Source organism: Scyliorhinus torazame, chromosome 2 (assembly GCF_047496885.1).
Source record: "Scyliorhinus torazame isolate Kashiwa2021f chromosome 2, sScyTor2.1, whole genome shotgun sequence".
NCBI classification, from domain to species: Eukaryota; Metazoa; Chordata; class Chondrichthyes; order Carcharhiniformes; family Scyliorhinidae; genus Scyliorhinus; species Scyliorhinus torazame.
Window position 1 is genome coordinate 291691648 of NC_092708.1, and position 22084 is coordinate 291713731.

The following is a 22084-nucleotide window of genomic DNA, read 5'->3' on the forward strand; positions in this document are numbered from 1 at the left end:
AGACCCACGCAGACTCGGGGCAAATGTGTACAAATGAAATGTTCTGAGTTGCAGAAAGATTTTTGCTGTGAGGCAGATCCCTTTCTGTTCACCCTTATCAGGAAAACTGTTGTCTCCAGCCAAAGTCTGGCAGCACATAGAGGGACCACCTTGTTCAAAGTGCCAATGGGCTTGCAGTAGAAATTCACATCACATCTCAGTTTCCATAGCAACAGTAGTCTTTCCCATAACGAGCTGTATCATCTGACTGATGTCATAGCAGCATGCAGCTGGTCAAACGAGGCACCTCCTAGCACATCCTCCCAGACGCGATCAAACCTAAGGCAAGATGATATAAAGGGAAATGGTAAGCTCTTTGCCGTTGTATTTTCTTTTTAAAAATAACAATTGGTGATTGTCTCAGACTTCAGAAATAAACTCCAGTGTGCTGTGGGGTGGAAACGCCTACACAAATTTTTTTCTTTGTGTTTGGCATTATTCAAATCTTGTGAGGGAGGCTGCCGCATCAATACACTGTACTCTGCAGATGGGAATAAGATGCAGGCCCAAATTCCTGCTGCAGACTCAAGCCTTTTCAACTCGTTTCTGTTCACTTTTCTCTGACTCTATTGGAAAATGTATCTTACTGACTTGGCAAATCCTATGATAAAAAGGCTAAAAATGTTGTGCGATCTAACACCTCATTAATGTTACAGATAATTATAGTGCTTTTTCATGCTCTTAAACTATCACATATTGTTCTTTCTAGGTATCACTGCTGTAAGGCATAATCTTTCCACATACCAAAGTGCTGAGTATTTCATTGCAAGTGTAGTCAATAGTTGTAAATTCATCCTGCAGCCAGTGGCACAATTCTAATTTGGTTATCGCCTTAAGCTGTCCTTCCATGACATGAACATTACGATAGTTGATGCAAATTCAAGGCATTGTAAATTACAATATGTTGAGGTAATAAAAAATGGATGAGAGCAGTAATTTTGAGGAGATTAAAAATTCTCATTATAGTTCTCTCCTGAACTGTCTATATTAAAATGTTTAGAATAAGAATTATACAAGATTAAAGTAAGACATGCATGTGCAAATCTGGAATTGTGTGCTTTTGATATATCTTCAATATCTTAATACTCAATGTGATAAGATTTAAGATAATGACAATTTGTGAAATGTAAGATACTCAATGTGCTTTACGATATGCTTATAAAGACTAAAAATGCTTATGATGCATTAAAGGTGCATTTTACAGGCCTTTGGGCCTCATGCAGCTGAGGCATGAGAGGAAGCTCGAGTGCTTTCAATCATTTTCTTTTTCATTTCTGTGTGCGATGACATTTTCAGTCAGTCAGATCGAATGTCACTACAATCAGAGCTCAGACTATTAGAGATATGTGTAAAAAAAGAAGAGACATGGGAAAGATGTTTTTTGTTTTTGAAGGCTTTTTAAAGTGTGTTGTGTACGCCGCTAGGCGGTCCTTACTTGCAATTCTGCTTGGTTGTAAATAATGCAGGAGTAGTAATTTAAGGGAAACTGGCCATAGCCTTAGACTGTGGTTGTGATGCGGTTGCCGCTGGGAGGAGTGAGACGTCTGAGTTACACAGCTGAGGCACTGTGCTGCAAATGCAGCCTCGAAGTTAACCACTAGGGACCTGGTGCTCTGCTCGGAGTGCCTCATTTGCCAAGCTGTTTGCTAAGTCAGCTATGACTGGGTTGGGCTACGTTTAGTAAAGATTATGGGAAGTAACCTGCAGACAGTCTCATTCAAATGGATAACCCGATAAAGGAATTATACATGGATCAGAATAAATTGCTCTCCAGTCTTCAATATAAATTGATAAGAAAAACCACAACTGTATAAAAATTGACCCTGCTCAAGACAACAAATCCTTTCCTAAATGTTTTTACAGCCTTATTAATGATGAGGATTGTTAGCTTAGTCAGGCATGTAGACATTGAGCTCATGGGCGGAGGCAGTTTACTCGTCTAAAATTGTCTAACACAATAGGTTGGACTACAATGGAAACCCACATTATAAAATATGTGATTATAAATTCATTATAAATTATTCTGAAGGATACTAGTGATTTATGGAAAATAAATGGTACTGACAAGTTGTGAAATTACAATTTAAAGTCCAATAATTTCTCAATCAGCACAATATATTGAGCTATATGTGGGAAAGTAGAAAAATGTCAAATTGTTTTCACCTGACCTGAAAAGCCTGGTAGAAAATTGATCCACGTTACCATATATCTTGGTTATTTATGCCAGAAGTGCACTAGACAAAACACATGTGGCAGTGGCGGAGGAACGTATTGTGTGTAAGGTGAGGTGCACTTTGTTAGATGAGGTGCTCTGGGTTAGAGGTTTGATGGTGTAGTGCACCGGTTTGAGGTTAAATATTTTAGGTGAGGTCATTGGGTAAGGGATGTGTTGTGCCGGCTGAGCAACATGGCATATAAGGTACACCTGGGTAAATATTTAGAATCCGCAGGATTTGAGGAACAAAAAAAGGCCATTTGGCCCAACAAACTGCTACCCTTTCCATTAATCTCAGAAGTACATTCCTGTCTTCTCACAAGATCCAGAAATCCTCTCCTTCTATAGAAATGAATCCGTTTTTTCTTGACGGGAAACGATGATTCATTAGACATTACATCACAGTGACGAGGCCTCATGACCCATCAGTCCAGAGATTGTTGATCAGTGATTGTATCTGTTGGAACATGCCATATGTCTTTTCAGTTTCTGTTAAGAAATAATTATCTTACATTCATTATTTGGCCCAGAGAGCAGTACCAGCTGCTTCGCGTCACATAAAGTAGCCATATGTTATTATAGGCAATGCCAACTGAGGAGAAAGCTCAGGAAGGTCAAAGAAAAGGCCACAAGATGGAAACGGACTGGTCGAAAGTCATGAGAAATACAGACTGACTTGCATCTGGAAGAAAGCAAACAGGAGAATGTTATTGTGGAGGAACCAGAGAAGGGTCACTTTATAGTACAGATTTTAATAAACACACGAGTATTGCCAATTTGAAATTAAATAGAAAATGTGTTCATCGTAATTGAGGTTTGTTGTATCTGTATCTTTAGACTGACAGTACAAAGAAATAGATTTCAGATGCACATGCATTGAATGCAACATTAACAGAAGTTATTAAATAGGTCTTCACTGTACAAATGCTGGTTCTAGTCTAAGGGCAAAAGTCCACAAAGTAGCCAATGATGTCACGAATGTCACATGACTCAGTTCTTAAAGAGATATTGCACACAACAACAATAACCCAACTATATAACAGAATCACAGAATAATACAGCTTAGAAGAGACCCTTCAGCCCATCGAGCCTGCACTGCCACATAATAAACACCTGACATAATCCCATTTGTCAGCATTTGGCCCATAGCTGTGAATGTTATGACGTGCCAAGTGCTCATCCAGATACTTTTTAAAGGATGTGAGGCAACCCGCCTCTGCCACCCTCCCAGGCAGTGCATTCCAGACCGTCACCACCCTCTGGGTAAAAATGTTTTTCCTCAAATCCCCCCTAAACCACCTGTCCCCTGCCCCTCACCTTGAACTTGTGTCCCCTCGTAACTGACCCTTCAACTAAGGGAAACAGCTGCTCTCTATCCACCTGGTCCATGCCCCTCAGAATCTTATACGCCTCCATCAGATCATCCCTCAGTCTTCTCTGCTTCAGGCGAAAACAACCCAAGGTTGGACAGATTTTGAAAAGGGTAGATAACACTTAGGTTCACCTCTTCATCAGGATTGGTTACTTGGATAGAAAACAATCCTTCATAGGACTCGTCAAAACAGATAAAAAAGTGAAAGAAACAAATAGCATTCTAGAGTTCAATATGCTGACTGTTTTCAGAGAAAGGCAACTTGCCAGTTCAGTTGTTTACTAATAAATTTAAAAATGGCGTCATGTGCTTAAAAACATAAGAACATAGGAAATAGGAGCAGAAATTAGCCGAAAAATGTGGATTTCTGCATGGGAGCAGGAGCAAGAGCTTCGGTATTAAATGAATACTCAGCATCTGTCCATACCAATGAAAACGATGCTGCCGAGACCACAGAAGAAAAGGAAGGTAATTAATACACAAGAAGGATTCAAAATTGGTTAAGCAGGAGGTATTAGATAAAGTTGATGAAGCACCAGGATCACCCAGGGCAAAATTTGCTGATGACATGTGTCATGATATTCAAACACACACATCATGATGGACACACTAACAGGCAAATCAGAGTACACAACACCACAACCAATCACAGACAAGAACACCAACCACATAAAAAGCACGAGCACGACACCTGGAGGTCAGTAGGTCTGGGGAGAAGGAAGCATGAAAGAGCTGTTGAAACACCACAAGCAGGGAGCCCCCCACGTGCAGAGTGCAAAGACCAAGTTGTAAATAGTGAGTTTAAATAAACAAGTGTTGTACCATATGCAACTGTGTTGGCTCATCTGTGTGTCAGAACACCCAACACCACATGGTACAGGAGTGGATCGATACCTGCCTACCAACCTGCCATTCTGGACATGGACCACACCGGCAAACCGCAGCCGATGCAAGTCACGGGGAACCTAGGCACCAACTGGAAGCTCTACAGGCAGCGATTTGACCTGTACATCCGTGCCACCGAAAAACAGAATGTCTCGGATGATTCGAAGATTGCAATGCTCCTCTTCTACGCAGGCCCCCACCCAAATGATGTCTTTAATTCACTGGTGTTCGAGGAAGGCGAAAACCAGGCCAAATATGACACGGTCATCCTCAAAATGGACCAGCACTTTCAAACTGAAGTAAACGAAACTTTCGAAAGATACATCTTTCAGCAACGCCTGCAAGGTAAGGAGGAGCTTTTTCAACCCTTTTTGACGCACCTCCGGATTCTAGCGCAGTCCTGCGGTTACGGCACCACCACAGAGTCCATGATCAGGGACCAGATTGTTTTTGGCGTTGCCTCCAGTGGCCTACGCCAGCAGCTTCTTAAAATAAAGAGCCTCACCTTAGCGTCTGCTGTGGAAGCCTGTGTCCTCCATGAAAATGCGACCTGCCGTTTTGCCCGATTTCAGGCGTCCGAGTTGGCACGGAGGGGGTCCCCAGCCGTCGAATCGGCAAGCCAGGCCGCCCACGACGTTGAACGCATCCAGGCCGTCGATTTCTTCCCGCCCCACGGCCCGGACGACAGCGGCCGCTTCCCGCGCTTTTCGCGGTCTCCCGCGCAGGTGCGCGCCAAAAATAACGGCCACAACGAGGGACGCACTGCGCAGGCGCGCCCACCGCAAGATCGCACTGCGCATGCGCAGTGGCGCAACGAACGCCGTGACGTCATGACGTGCAGCAAGTGTGGAGGTCTACACTTAAAAGGGCAATGTCCTGCAAAATACCAACAGTGCAACAGATGTGCCATGATAGGCCACTACGCAGCCCGCTGTCGTGCGGCTCAACCCATGGATCCGGCGCATCCTCGACAACCTCGCACACGAGTCAGGACCGTCCAGCCCACGCATCAAGACTTCCAGTTAAGTGATGCAGATGACCAGGATGACTTCAGAGTTGCCGTCATTGATGTCAACAAGGTCAATGCCATCAATCCAGACGATGAGTGGTGTGCCACCCTGACGGTCAACCGATCGCGCGTCGCCTTCCGTCTGGACACCGGCGCATCCGCCAACCTGATTGCTTACTCTGCAGTCCAGGCCATGAAGGTCAAACCACTCATCACACCATCCCGGCTTAAGATGGTTGACTATAACGGGAACGTTATCCCGTCCGTAGGATCTTGCCAGCTACAGGTGACTCACAAGAGGTACACGGCCACACTCCCCTTCGAAGTTGTGGGCTCATCAAAGGACTCGTTACTGGGCGCACAAGCGTGTAAGGTCCTTCACCTGGTACAGCGCATCATGTCTCTCTCTCCAGATGAGATATCCGACTTCCCGGATGCTGAGTTCCACGCGAATCTCCATTCCCTCCTCGCTCACAACCAGGAGGTTTTTGAAGGCATGGGGACATTGCCACACACGTACAAGATTCGACTCAGACCGGACGCCATCCCTGTCGTTCACGCACCTCGCAGGGTTCCTGCGCCTCTCAAAGACCGCCTCAAGGCACAACTGCAGATTCTTCAGGACCAAGGGGTCCTATCCAAGGTCACGGAGCCCACGCCATGGGTCAGCTCCATGGTCTGTGTAAAGAAGCCCTCTGGCGAGCTCCGTATATGTATAGATCCAAAAGATCTGAACAACAACATCATGCGGGAACACTATCCCATCCCAAAACGAGAAGACCTCACCAGCGAGATGGCGCGAGCCAACATATTCACTAAATTGGATGCGTCCAAAGGATTCTGGCAGATCCAACTGGACCCGGCCAGCCGAAGACTATGCACATTCAACACCCCTTTTGGCAGATTCTGCTACAACCGGATGCCATTCGGCATCATTTCGGCATCTGAAGTATTCCACCGCATTATGGAGCAGATGATGGAAGGCATCGAAGGGGTACGTGTATATGTGGACGATATCATCATTTGGTCCACCACTCCGCAGGAACACATGCATCGTCTTCGACGTGTCTTCACCCGCATACGGCAAAATGGCCTGCGTCTCAACCGTGCGAAGTGTGCTTTCGGCCAGACGGAGCTGAAATTCCTCGGGGACCACATCTCAAGGTCCGGGGTCCGTCCCGATGCAGACAAGGTTAGCGCCATCACAGCCATGCCACGACCGGCTGACAAGAAGGCTGTCTTAAGATTCCTGGGCATGGTCAACTTCCTTGGGAAGTTCATTCCCAACCTGGCTTCTCATACAACAAACATGCGCCATCTCGTAAAAAAATCGACGGAATTCAACTGGCACCAGTCGCATCAGCAGGAATGGGAGGAGCTCAAGCACAAACTGGTCACGGCACCAGTGCTGGCCTTCTTTGACGCGACTCGCCCTACAAAGATCTCAACAGACGCCAGCCAATCTGGTATTGGAGCGGTACTCCTGCAAAAAGACAGCACGTCATCATGGGCCCCGGTTGCGTATGCCTCACGAGCCATGACCCCTACCGAACAGCGCTACGCGCAAATCGAAAAAGAATGCCTGGGCTTGTTAACTGGACTGGACAAGTTCCACGACTATGTGTATGGCCTGCCACGATTCACGGTCGAAACTGACCACCGCCCCCTGGTCAACATCATTAACAAAGACCTGAACGACATGACTCCTCGCCTCCAGCGCATCTTACTCAAACTCAGGAGGTACGATTTTGAACTGATCTACACTCCGGGGAAGGAACTCATAGTGGCGGACACTCTTTCCCGAGCAGTGAGCACACCACCAGATGCGGAGGGGTTCGTGCGTCAAATTGAGGCACACGTGACTCTGACAGCAGCAAATATGCCAGCTGATGATCCTTGTCTGGCCCACATACGCGCAGAGACGGCGACTGACCCTCTGCTGCAGCGAGTGATGCGCCACATGACGGAAGGGTGGCTAAAAGGGCAGTGCCCCCAGTTTTACAATGTGCGAGATGATCTCACCAATATAGACGGGGTCCTTATGAAATCGCATAGGATCGTCATTCCACACAGTGTGCGCCAGATGATTCTTCGTCAACTACACGAAGGCCACTTGGGTGTCGAAAAATGCAGACGAAGGGCCCGGGCGGCGGTATATTGGCCGGGTATTAATGAAGACATAGCCAACATGGTGCTCAACTGCACAACCTGTCAGAGGTTTCAGCCGGCGCAACCTCCGGAAACACTTCTACCACACGAGATGGTGACGTCCCCCTGGGCGAAGGTGGGTGTTGACCTATTTCACGCGCTCGGCAGAGATTACATTGTTATTATAGACTACTTCTCAAACTACCCGGAAGTCATGCCTCTCCATGATCTGACGTCGTCCGCAGTCATTGGGGCCTGCAAGGAAACGTTTGCTCGCCATGGCATTCCAAGGACTGTCATGTCAGACAATGGACCTTGTTTTGCCAGCCGTGAATGGTCGTCCTTTGCCGCAGCATATGGTTTCACTCATGTGACATCCAGCCCTCTGCATCCACAATCGAACGGGAAGGCTGAAAAGGGTGTCCACATCGCAAAGCGGCTCCTGTGCAAGGCGGCTGATGCCGGATCGGACTTTAACCTTGCCTTGCTGGCCTATCGATCGGCCCCGTTATCCACGGGCCTCTCGCCAGCGCAGCTACTAATGGGTCGCTCCCTCAGGACGACGGTACCTTCCGTCCTGGCACCGACAACAGACCATGAGGCGGTTCTTCGGGACATGCAACTGCAGCGTGATCGCCAGAAAGGTCGGTACGACACACGAGCGACGGACCTGCCCCCCCTGTCCTCCGGAGACAAAGTACGCGTCCATCAACCGTATGGTGGCTGGTCAGCACCGGCCGAAGTCCTCCGACAAGTGGCTCCCCGCTCGTTCCTGGTTCGCATGCCGGATGGTTCCGTGCGTCGCCGCAATCGGCGCGCCCTTCGCCGACTTCCACGTTCACAGCCACACAACACGCCAGATCCTCAACAGGCTTCCGAGGATGACTTTGTGGAGCTGCCGCACATCACGCCCTTTCCATCGCCACCCATGGCCATGCCTGCACAGCAGCCGGTGGTTCTTGATCCACCCTTAAGGCGGTCAACCCGAATTCGTCGCAAACCCATTAGAATGGACTTATAATACAGTTCATATGTTTAATAAGTTGGACAATTTTACATGATAACCTGTTGTTGTTTATCGTTCCAGATGTCGTCTGACTGGACAACTGTTCAAAATTTTTTTTCTTCTTCTCTCGTTCGCATTTCTGTTATGTTATGGTACAACTGGATTCATGTGACGCACTCGACATCGCCCCATGTACATAGTTCCGTCATAGACACATGCTGCACACGACACACACACACTCTTAGATGCACTCACGTCACGATCATATTTATTACCACGTAGGCACATATCTTTGTAAAAAGGGGGGATGTCATGATATTCAAACACACACATCATGATGGACACACTAACAGGCAAATCAGAGTACACAACACCACAACCAATCACAGACAAGAACACCAACCACATAAAAAGCACGAGCACGACACCTGGAGGTCAGTAGGTCTGGGGAGAAGGAAGCATGAAAGAGCTGTTGAAACACCACAAGCAGGGAGCCCCCCACGTGCAGAGTGCAAAGACCAAGTTGTAAATAGTGAGTTTAAATAAACAAGTGTTGTACCATATGCAACTGTGTTGGCTCATCTGTGTGTCAGAACACCCAACACCACAACATGAAACTTAGAAGCATTGTGAATTGTGAGGCGAGTGTAAAGTTTGACAAGTTGATGGAATGGGCAAACAGGTGTCAGAGAATACAAAGAAATATGAAGTGATTCATTTTGGTCAAAAGAGCATGGAGAGATGGAATAAAATACAGGGCACAACTCTAAAGGGTGTGGAGGAGCAGAGGGACTTGGTCTATATGTGCAATATTCATTGAAGGTAGCAGGATTTCAATGGTTGAGACAGCAGTTAATTAAGCATACAGTATCCTAGGCTTTATCAATAGAGGAATAGAGTACAAGAGCAAGTAGGAAATATTAAACTTATTTAAGATGCTAGTTCGGCCTCAAACTGAGTACTGCATCCAGTTCTGGGCATCAGACTTTAGGAAAGATGTGAACCTATTAGAGACAGTGCAGAAAAGATTCACGAGAATTCACGAAAGGGATGAGGAGCTTCATTTATGAAGGTTGGTTGGAGAAGTTGTGACTGTTTTCCTTGGAGAAGAGAAAACTTAGAGGAGATTTGATAGAGGTATTAAAATCCATGAGGGGTCAGGACAGAGTAGACGGGAGAAAAACTGTTCCCACTCATGAAAGGACTGAGAACTAGAGGGCACAGATTGAAAGTAATTGGCAAAAGAAACGAAAGCCACATGAGGAAAAAGTGTTTCATGCAACAAGTGGTTTGAATACAAAGAACAAAGAACAAAGAAATGTACAGCACAGGAACAGGCCCTTCGGCCCTCCAAGCCCGTGCCGACCATGCTGCCCGCCTAAACTACAATATTCTACACTTCCTGGGTCCGTATCCCTCTATTCCCATCCTATTCATGTATTTGTCAAGATGCCCCTTAAATGTCACTATCGTCCCTGCTTCCATCACCTCCTCCGGTAGCGAGTTCTACCCTCTGTGTAAAAAACTTGCTTCGTACATCTACTCTAAACCTTGCCTCTCTCACCTTAAACCTATGCCCCCTAGTAATTGACCCCTCTACCCTGGGGAAAAGCCTCTGACGATCCACTCTGTCTATGCCCCTCATAATTTTGTAGACCTCTATCAGGTCGCCCCTCAACCTCCGTCGTTCCAGTGAGAACAAACCGAGTTTATTCAACTGCTCCTCATAGCTAATGCCCTCCATACCAGGCAACATCCTGGTAAATCTCTGCTGTACCCTCTCTAAAGCCTCCACATCCTTCTAGTAGTGTGGCGACCAGAATTGAACACTATACTCCAAGTATGGCCTAACTAAGGTTCTATACAGCTGCAACATGACTTGCCAATTTTTATACTCAATGCCCCGGCCAATGAAGGCAAGCATGCCGTATGCATTCTTGACTACCTTCTCCACCTGTGTTGCCCCTTTCAGTGACTTGTGGACCTGTACACCAAGATCTCTCTGACTGTCAATACTCTTGAGGGTTCTACCATTCACTGTATATTCCCTACCTCTATTAGACCTTCCAAAGTGCATTACCTCACATTTGTCCGGATTAAACTCCATCTGCCATCTCGCCGCCCAAGTCTCCAAACAATCTAAATCCTGCTGTATCCTCTGACAGTCCTCATCGCTATCCGCAATTCCACCAACCTTTGTGTCGTCTGCAAACTTACTAATCAGACCAGTTACATTTTCCTCCTAATCATTTATATATACTACGAACAGCAAAGGTCCCAGCACTGATCCCTGTGGAACACCACTAGTCACAGCCCTCCAATCAGAAAAGCACCCTTCCATTGTTACTCTCTGCCTTCTGTGACCTAGCCAGTTCTGTATCCATCTTGCTAGCTCACCTCTGATCCCATGTGACTTCATCTTTTGTACCAGTCTGCCATGAGGGACCTTGTCAAAGGCCTTACTGAAGACCATATAGACAACATCCACTGCCCTACCTGCATCAATCATCTTTGTGACCTCTTTGAAAAACTCTATCAAGTTAGTGAGACATGACCTCCCCTTCACAAGACAGTGCTGCCTCTCGCAAATACTCTTGCTTCCAAATGGGAGTAGATCCTGTCTCGAAGAATTCTCTCCAGTAATTTCCCTACCACTGATGTAAGGCTCACCAGCCTTTAGATCCCTGGATTATCCTTGCTACCCTTCTTAAACAAAGGAACAACATTGGCTATTCTCCAGTCCTCTGGGACATCACTTGAAGACAGTGAGGATCCAAAGATTTCTGTCAAGGCCTCAGCAATTTCCTCTCTTGCCTCCTTCAGTATTCTGGGGTAGATCCCATCAGGCCCTGGGGGCTTATCCACCATAATATTTTTCAAGATGCCCAACACCTCGTCACTTTCGATCTCAATGTGACCCAGGCTATGTACACACTATTCTCCCGACTCAACTTCCACCAATTCCTTCTCTTTGGTGAATACTGATGCAAAGTATTAATTTAGTACCTTGCCCATTGCCTCTGGCTCCACACATAGATTCCCTCCCCTTCAGTGGGCCAACCCTTTCCCTGGCAACCCTCTTGCTTTTTATGTACGTGTAAAGAGCCTTGGGATTTTCCTTAACCCTATTTGCCAATGACATTTTGTGACCCCTTTTAGCCCTCCTGACTCCTTGCTTAAGTTCCTTCCTACTTTCCTGTAAGAAAGGCCAGATTTAGCTTGTGCAGCCATTCCCATTCCCGTGCCACCTGGATGCCTAGGTACCGAAAGCTTCCCCCTACCACTCTAAACGGCAGCTCCCCCGATCGCCTCTCCTGCCCCCTTGCCTGGAACGCGAACATCTCACTTTTCCCCATCTTCAATTTATAACCAGAACACCGGCCAAATTCCCCCAGAATCCTCATAATTTCTTCCATCCCTTCCAGTGGGTCCGACACATATAAGAGCAGGTCGGCTGCGTCTCGTGAGACTCTGTGTCCCCCCCCCCCCCCCCCCCCCCCCCCCGCCGGGCCAGCCTCTTCCAGCCCCATGAGGCTCTCAACGCAATTGCCAGCGACTCTATGGCCAGTGCGAACAACAGCGGGGAGAGGGAGCATCCCTGTCTCGTCCCCCGGTGCAGCCTAAAGTAGCCCGATGTCAATCTATTCATCCGAACACTCGCCACATCACCTGATACAGCAGCCTGACCCAGTCAATGAAGCCCCATCCAAATCCAAACCGCCACAGTACCTCCCACAGATAATCCCATTCCACCCGATCAAAGGCCTTCTCTGCGTCCATTGCGACCACTACCTCCATGTCCCTACCCTCTGGGGGCATCATAAATACATTCAGCAGCCTTCTTACATTGGCCGCCAACTGCCTCCCCTTAACAAATCCCGTCTGGTCCTCCCCAATCACATCCGGGATGTAGTCTTCGATCCTTGAGGACAAGATCTTAGCCAACAGTTTGGCGTCTACATTTAGTAGGGAGATCGGTCTGTAGGACCCACATAGCTCCGGGTCCTTATCCCGCGTCAGGATCAATGAGATAGTGGCCTGTGACATCGTCGGGAGAAGCCCCCCTCTCTCCCGTGCCTCATTAAATGTCCTCATCAGCAGTGACCCCAGTATCCCAGAGAACGTTTTGTAAAACTCCACGGGGTACCCGTTTGGTCCCGGGGCTTTACCCGACTGCATGGCCTTCAGTCCATCTGCTATCTCTTCCAACCCGATCGGGGCCCCCCGCCCTTCTACCAACTCTTCATCAACCTTCGGGAACTTCAGCACCCTAAGAATTGCCTCATCCCCTCCGGCCCAGCTGGGGGTTCCGACTCATACAGACTGCTGTAGAATTCCTTGAACACCTTATTGACCCCCAATCTCCCTGGCTGCCTCCCGCTTTCTAAGCTGCTGCGCAAGCATTCTACTGGCCTTCTCCCCATATTCATAGATCACCCCCCCTCACCTTCCTCAGCTGCCCCACCGCCTTCCGCCAGTGGGCAGCACGGTAGCATTGTGGATAGCACAATTGCTTCACAGCTCCAGGGTCCCAGGTTCGATTCCGGCTTGGGTCACTGTCTGTGCGGAGTCTGCACATCCTCCCCGTGTGTGCGTGGGTTTCCTCCGGGTGCTCCGGTTTCCTCCCGCAGTCCAAAGATGTGCAGGTTAGGTGGATTGGACATGAAAAATTGCCCTTAGTGTCCAAAATTGCCCTTAGTGTTGGGTGGGGTTACTGGGTTATGTGGATAGGGTGGAGGTGTTGACCTTGGGTAGGGTGCTCTTTCCAAGAGCCGGTGCAGACTTGATGGGCCGAATGGCCTCCTTCTGCACTGTAAATTCTATGATTCTTCCCTGTAGTTAACAAGCAAAACTCCGCCTGCAGCCTCCGTCGTTCCCTTAGAAACCCTGCCTTTGGGGCCTCCACATACCTCCTGTCGACCTGTAGTATTTCCTTTATCAGTCGGTCCGTCTCTGCTCTGTCTGCCTTCTCCCTGTGGGCCCGTAGCTCCCCTCTAACCACCGCCTTCAGCGCCTCCCAGACCACTGCAGCCGAAACTTCCCCCGTGTCGTTGACTTCCAGATAGTTCTGGATACATATCGTCAGCCGCCCACACACCTCCTCATCCGCTACAAGTCCCACGTCCAGCCTCCAGTGCGGGCGTTGGCCACCCTCCTTGCTCACCTGTAGGTCAACCCAGTGCGGGGTATGATCAGAGATCGTGATCGATGAATAGTCAGTGTCCACTATCCCCGTCAGTAAACCTTCTTCAGGATGAAAAAGTCAATCCGGGAGTACACTTTATGCACATGTGAGTAGAAGGAAAACTCCTTCACTCTCGGCCGCCCAAATCTCCACGCCAAAAAAAATCTAACAGAAGATCCAACATCTAACATTCACAACTCCATCCCCCAAATGCAAATTTTAACTCACACAGCTCATCCGCAGGCCTCAAATCGATTCAGAAGGCATTGCAAGTAAGGTCCAAAAACAAAAACTTTTAAAAACATGAACACTGCAGCAAAGTTCAGTCCAAACATTTCAGTCCGCTACCAACCCTTTCCTTCAGGCGAAATCCATCGCTTCCTCGGGCGACTCGAAGTAGAAATGTTGCTCTTCTTGTGTGACCCAAAGACGGGCCGGATACAGCAGTCCAACCTTAACCTTCTTCTTAAAAAGGGTCGATTTTATCTGATTGAACCCTGCTCTTCTCCTGGCCATGTCCGCACTCGGATCCTGATATATACGCAGGACGCTGTTCTCCCATTTGCAGCTCCGTGTCTGCCTGGCCCACCGTAGGATGCACTCCTTGTCCAGGTACCTGTGGAATCTCACCACCATTGCTCTCGGGGGGGGGGGGGGGGGGGGGGGGGGGGGGTCACCTACACGTGGCTTCCTCGCTAGCGCTCTGTGCGCCCTGTCCACCTCCAAGGGTTGGGTAACGTCCTCTCCCCCAGTAACTTTTCGAACCTACCCGCTATGTATGCCCCTGTGTCTGTTCCTTCAGATCCCTCCTGGAGACCCACGACTCTCAGGTTCTACCGGCGGGACCTGTTCTCTAGATCCTCCACCTTCTCCTGGATCCTTTTCTGTTGGTCTCTCAACATTCCCACCTCCAACTCCACTGCAGCTTGGTGCTCCTCCTGCTCAGCCAGTGCCTTCTCCACTTTCTGTATCGCCCGATCTTGAGCATCCAGTCTGAGTTCCAGCCGCACAATCAATTCCTTGATCGGGTCCAAGCATTCCTGTTTCTGCTTGGCAAAGCTCTCCTGTATGAACTGCATCAGCTGGTCCGTTGACCTTTGGGTCATCGAGCCAGGACTCCAATCGTCGGCCATGCTTTCTCCCGCTGCAGCCTCAGCCCAAGCCTTCTCCGTTCGCCTGTTTCTTCCTTTGCGCGCACTCCTGGTCCACCTCTCCATGCACTGATGTAGGATTCCTCATCACAGTTGCATCCAACATCAATTTTCCAATTCAGATCTGGCAGAAAATCGGGGGAAAAGGTCCAAAGTTCCGACCTGAGCAGGAGCCACCAAATGTGCGACCTACTCCTTCATAGTTGCCACCGGTAGTCCGAATTACCAATTTCTAACAGCTTTAACTCGTATCGCATACTGTGAGAATATTTTGTTCTTGGGCCCACTCTACCTCCATGTCTTACTGCACTGCTCATGGCAAGCTCTGCAGGCTGAACTCCTCGGATACCAGTTTAAAATTGGTACGGGCCCTTCCTTTGACATTTTGCCCCAAAAGCCTTACCGGTTCTGATGTCAGGTGCGATTTCTGACCTTTTGTAAATCTGCTTGATCAATTGATCTGTTGAAGCATTGATGATCAAACTTCTGCTTTTTCTCTTCCTTCTGAAAAATATTTTTTTGATAACAATAATAATCTTTATTAGTGTCACAAGTAGGCTTACATTAACACTGCAATGAAGTTACTGTGAAGATCCCCTAGTCGCCACATTCCGGCACCTGTTCGGGTTCACAGAGGGAGAATTCAGAATGTCCAGTTCACCTAACAAGCACGTCTTTCGGAACTTGTGGGAGGAAACCGGAGCACCCGGAGGAAACCCACACAGACACGGGGAGAACGTGAAGACTCCGCATAGACAGTAACCCAAGCCGGGAATCGAACCCGGGTCCCTGGCGCTGTGATGCAACTGTGCTAACCACTGTGCTACCGTGCCACCCATCCCATCTTTATCGCCAGTTTTCTTTTTGTAAATTGTTGTATCTTTGGACTAACAGTGCAAAAGAAATAGACTGTTTAAAAAATAATAATTTTTATTCAAATTTTCTCAAAATATCAACAACAAAATACAGAAAGAAAAGAATAAACCCCATCCCCGCCATATACATAAATAATAAATTAACAGCCTTCATCAACACAAAGGCAAATATACACGCTCACTCAAGAAAAACAAACCAACCCCCCCGCCCCCCCCCCCCCCCCCCCCCCCCCCCGCCCCCCCCCCGCCAGGGTTGCCGCCGCTACTGACCATCTTCTAATGCTTTGACAGGAAGTCCAGGAACGGTTGCCACCGCCTGAAGAACCCTTGTACCGCCCCCCTTAAGGCAAATTTCACCCTCTCCAATTTAATAAACGCCGCCATATCGTTGATCCAGGATTCCACGCTTGGGGGCCTCGCATCCTTCCACTGAAGAAGAATCCTTTGCCGGGCTACCAGGGACACAAAGGCCAGAATATCGGCCTCTTTCGCCTCCTGCACTTCCGGCTCCTCTGCCACCCCAAATATTGCGAGCCCCCAGCCCGGCTTGACCCTGGAACCTACCACCCTCGACACCGTCCTCACTACACCCTTCCAAAATTCCTCCAGTGCTGGGCAGGCCCAGAACATGTGGGTGTGGTTTGCTGGGCTCCCTGAGCACCTAACACACCTGTCCTCACCCCCAAAGAACCGGCTTATCCTTGCCCCGGTCATGTGAGCCTTATGCAGCAACATAAATTGTATGAGGCTGAGCCTCGCGCAAGAGGAGTAGGAGTTCACTCTCCCCACGGCATCCGCCCATGTCCCCTCGTCAATCTCCTCACTCAACTCCTCCTCCCACTTACCCTTTAGCTCCTCCACCGAGGCCTCCTTCTCCTCCTGCATCACCTGATAGGTTGCCGAGATCCTCCCCTCTCCAACCCACACCCCCGACAGCACCCTGTCCTGGACCCCGCGTGGCGGCAGCCGTGGGAACTCCACCACCTGCCGCCGAACAAACGCCCTTACCTGCATATATCTGAAGGTGTTCCCCGGGGGGAGCCCAAACTTCTCCTCCAGCTCACCCAGGCTCGCGAACTTCCCGTCCACAAACATGTCCCCCATCCTTCTAATACCTGCCCTGTGCCAGCTCAGGAACCCTCTGTCCATTCTCCCCGGGACAAACCGGTGGTTCCCCCGTATCGGGGACCACACCGAGGCCCCCACCTCCCCCCTGTGAGGTCTCCATTGCCCCAAATTTTGAGGGTAGCCGCCACCACCGGGCTCGTGATATACCACGTTGGAGGAAGCTGCAGGGCGCCGTCACCAGCGCCTCCAGGCTCGTGCCCACACAGGACGCCATCTCCAGCCTCTTCTATGCTGCTCCCCCCTCCCCATCACCCACTTACGCATCATTGCCATGTTGGCGGCCCAATAATATCCACAGAGGTTAGGCAGCGCCAACCCCGACGCCCCCCCCCCCCCATACCTGCACCGCTCCAGGGACACCCTTCTCACCTTCGGGGTCTTCTGCGCCCACACAAACCCCATAACGCTCCTGTTAACCCGCCTTAGGGATCAGGATGGGGAGGCACTGGAACAGGAACAAAAATCTCAGGAGCTCCGTCATTTTAACTGACTGCACCCTACCCACCAGGGAGAGTGGCAGCACGTCCCACCTCTTAAACTCCTCCTCCATTTGCTCCACCAGTCTTGTGAAGTTAAGTTTATGTAGGGCCCTCCAGCTCCTAGCCACCTGGACCCCCAGGTACCTGAAACTCCTCTCCACCCTTTTTAGTGGGAGCTCACCAATCCCCCTCTCCTGGTCCCCTGGGTGAACAACGAACAACTCGCTCTTCCCCATATTGAGCTTATACCCGGAGAAATCCCCAAACTCCCTGAGAATCCTCATCACCTCCGGCATTCCCCCCACCGGGTCCGCCACATATAACAGCAAATCGTCCGCATAGAGCAACACCCGATGTTCCTCCCCACCTCGCACCAGCCCCCTCCAATTCCTCGACTCCCTCAATGGCATGGCCAGGGGCTCAATCGCCAGCGCAAAGAGCAGGGGGGACAGGGGACCCCCCTGCTTCGTCCCCCGGTGTAACCGAAAATACTCTGACCTCCTTCTGTTCGTGGCCACACTCGCCACCGGGGCCTCATACAGCAACTTAACCCACCTGACAAACCCCTCCCCAAAGCCGAACCTTTTCAGCACCTCCCACCTCTACCCTATCAAAGGCCATCTCCGCATCCATCGCCGCCACTATCTCCGCCTCCCCTTCCACCGCCGGCATCATTATAACATTCAAGAGCCTCCGTACATTCGTATTTAGCTGTCTCCCTTTCACGAACCCCGTCTGATCCTCGTGAATGACCTGCGGCACACAGTCCTCTATCCTCGTGGCTAAAATCTTCGCCAACAACTTTTCATCTACATTTAGGAGTGAGATCGGCCAGTATGACCCACATTGTAGGGGATCCTTGTCCCGCTTCAGGATCAAGGAGATCAGCGCCCGAGACATCGTCGGGGGCAAAGCCCCTCCTTCCCTTGCCTCGTTAAAGATCCTTACCAGAAATAGACTGTTGATACACATGGGTTGAATGCAAGATCAACAGAGTTTATTAGTTAGTCTTTACTGTACAATGATTGGTGGTAGACTAAGGGCAAAAGCCCGCGAAGTACCCTATGATGTCATGCATGTCACATGACTCGGTGTAGACTTGGTGGACCGAAGGGCCACTTTTGTGCAGTATTATTCTGACTCCCTTCTGAAAGGGACATTGCACACAACTACAATAATTCACATATATAGCAAGAGAGACATTGAACAAATATTTTGTGTTGTCTTCAGAGTGGAAGACAAATTATTTACTAGAAACAGAAGGTGACCTAGGGGCCAATAAGAGCAAGGAACCAAAGGTTATTAATAACAGCAGTGATAGTGGTGAAACCTAAGGGACTAAAATCTGACAAATTCCCAGGAAATGATGGCCCACATCCTTGGGTTCTTATGGAGATAGCTGCAACAAGGATAGATGCGCTAGTTATGATTTTCCAAAAGTCCCTGGAGTCTGGAACAGTGTCAGGGGATTGGAAGTTTAGTAAATGCAACATTACTATTCAAGAAAGGAAAGACAGGGAAAACAGAGAACTATAGGCCAGTTAGCCTAACATCAGTCATTGAGAATGTGCTGGAATCTATTATGAAGGAATTATTAACAATGTACTTGGAAAACCATGGTCTGATAAGGCAAAGTCAACATGGTTTTATAAATGGCAAATAGCGTTTGACAAATTTATTGGAGTGTTTTGGAAATGTAGCCAAGAGGGTAGATAAGGTGCCACGCAAGATAAGGACTCATGTGGTTAGGGGGTAATGGAGAGAAGTTTGATTAACATACAGGGCGCAGTAAATCGGGATAAATGGGGCCCGTTCAAGTTAAGAGGTTGTGAATAATGGAGTATTTCCAAGATCAATGCTGGGACTCAACTATTTTCAATTTATATTCGTAACTGAGGCGAAGAGTCAGAGGGTAAAGTTTCTAAATTTGCTGATGATACAAAGCTATATGGGAATGAAAACTGTGGGAAGGATACAAACAGGCTTCAAAGGAATATAGATAAGTTAAGTGAGTGAGACACAAGGGGCGGGATTCTCCGATCCACCGCCAGGTTGGAGAATCGCCGGGGGGGGGGGGGGGGCGGCGTGAATCCCGTCCCGCCACTCCGACGCTGGCTGCCGAATTTTCCAGCGCCGGTCTAGCCCCCGGAAGTGTGGAGGAGTCCGCAACTTCTGGGTGGCCCGATGCTGGAGTGGTTTACGCCACTCTTGGAGCCGGCATCGGGCCATCGCGCCAAGTGTGGGAGAATTCCGCCCAAGGTAACAGAAAAGTTATCATGTCGGGAAGTGTAAGGTTATTCACTTTGGTCAAAAGAATAGAAAAGCAAAATATTTTTTAAACAATACGTGCAACTTGAAAACATTGATTCCAAAGGGACTTGGGTGTAATCGTACAAGGAATATAGAATTAGGAATACAAAGTTAGTATTTAGGTACAAGAAGCAATGAGGATGGTAACTGGCATGTTGGTTTTTGTTGCAATCATAGGAACATAACAGCCACCCTAAGTAAAGTTTGTGATTTACTGAACCCATGCGGCCATGAGGACTCCTTTGTGAATGATTAAATCATCCAATTTTTTATCATTTAGCTGCGGAAAGTAAGATGACCATCCGCATATCATGCAGATCTACACTCATTTTCCTGGCAGCATGGATAGCTGCTGTCCTCCATTCCCCCAAATCTTTGATCCAACTCAGCAAGTGAGAATCTGGTCATTTAGGATCAAGGGCTTTCCTCATTAAACATGTATCTTCACAAAACTCATATTTGCTGGCTGAAAAGATTTACAACTGAAGCTGTTGGACCAGGAAAGCCATCATTGGTCAAACCACTGAAGTCTTCAGGCAAGATAGGTCTGACTTTCCTGCAGCCATAGATAATATCCTGGAATTTTGGCTGCACCCTGCACCAGGGCAGTCTGAGTCAGCTGACTTTCTGACAGCACAATGGACATTGGTTGTGGGGTGGCAAGACTCGCTGTCACTCAGAGGAAGCAATATGAGCCTTTCCCTTTACAGATCTGCCACTCCCATGAGGTTGCAACTCACTCTTCTGTGGTACAACTGATATTCAGTGATCTATAACACAATTGAAGCATCTAACCACATGTTCACTGAGCTTTTTGCAAAGACAGTGGGGACTGTGCAGCTCGGACCCTTAATGGGACTAGTTTGTGCTTTGATTAAAACTCGAGGAGCTGGTGACACAGGTCCCAACGGCAGAGTTCACCTTACATTCCTTGGCTGACTGCAGAGTGCTAATGCCAGTTGGATGAACGACTGAAAATGCACGAGCAGCTTTCTAACACAGCGCAAATGAAGCCCAACCATTAAATGGTTTGGGTTTCAGACTGATAAGATTCATCAGAAAGCCAATTGCTTTGTATAGCCCACTGCCCACTGAAAAACTTCACACCACCTGTCTGAAAATCGGCCATTCAAAACCGTTTATTGCTCACCCCAAAAAAAACCCAATGTCTGCAAGAGAAATCCCCACTGTCCACCCTAAAACAGCCCATTGCCTACCAAAATAAACACCTGGGACGAGATTCTCCGACCCCCCGCCGGGACGGAGAATCGCCGGGGGCTGGGCTGGCGTGAATCCCGCCCCCGCCGGTTGCCGAATTCTCCACCACCGGATATTCGGCGGGGGCGGGAATCGCGCCGCGCCGGTTGGCGGGCCCCCCCTGCGATTTTCCGGCCCGGATGGGCTGAAGTCTCGCCGCTAAAATGCCTGTCCCACCGGCGTAGATTAAACCACCTACCTTACCGGCGGGACAAGGCGGCGCGGGCGGGCTCCGGGGTCCTGAGGGGGGGGCGCGGGGCGATCTGGCCCCGGGGGGTGCCCCCACGGTGGCCTGGCCCACGATAGGGGCCAACCGATCCGCGGGCCGGCCTGTGCCGTGGAGGCACACTTTCCCTTCCGCCTTTGCCACAGTCTCCACCATGGCGGAGGCGGAAGAGACTCCCTCCACTGCGCGTGCGCGGGAATGCCGTCAGCGGCCGCTGACGCTCCCGCGCATGCGCCGCCCGGAGATGTCATTTCCGCGCTAGCTGGCGGGGCACCAAAGGCCTTTTCTGCCAGCTGGCGGGGCGGAAATTCATCTGGCGTGGGCCTAGCCCCTTAAGGTTGGGGCTCGGCCCCCAAAGATGCGGAGCATTCCGCACCTTTGGGGCGGCGCGATGCTCAACTGATTTGCGCCGTTTTGGGCGCCAGTCGGCGGACATCGCGCCGTTTCCGGAGAATTTCGCCCCTGAAGTGAAGATCCACCCCAGAGCATTCTCTTTTTTTTTAATTTAGAGGACCAATTAATTTTTTCCAATTAAGGGGCAATTTAGTGTGGTCAATCCACCTACCCTGCACATCTTTGGGTTGTGGGGGCGAAATCCACGCAAACACGGGGAGAATGTGCAAACTCCACACGGACAGTGACCCAGAGCAGGGATCGAACCTGGGACCTCGGCGCCGTGAGGCATCAGGGCTAACCCACTGTCCCACCGTGCTGCCCCCCAGAGCATTTTCTAAACCTGTCACAGTGTTTTGAATTCACAAAATCAACTGCCTAACTGGAAAACTAAAAATGTTGAAGG

The 22084-nt window shown here is 49.3% G+C and overlaps 1 protein-coding gene across 5 annotated transcripts in view; it reads left to right on the forward strand.

The window, feature by feature from the left end:
• Window positions 1-258: 258 nt before the first annotated feature.
• akap6 (A kinase (PRKA) anchor protein 6) overlaps window positions 259-22084 on the forward strand; it is a 1059704-nt gene continuing 1037878 nt past the window's right edge. For 4 of the 5 annotated variants that reach the window (XM_072488434.1, XM_072488451.1, XM_072488470.1 and 1 more), the window contains exon 1: window positions 259-346. The gene's annotated coding sequence lies outside the window, so the exon portion shown is untranslated. The remainder of the gene's footprint in view (window positions 347-22084) is intronic. The other variant, XM_072488442.1, reaches the window with a different exon arrangement.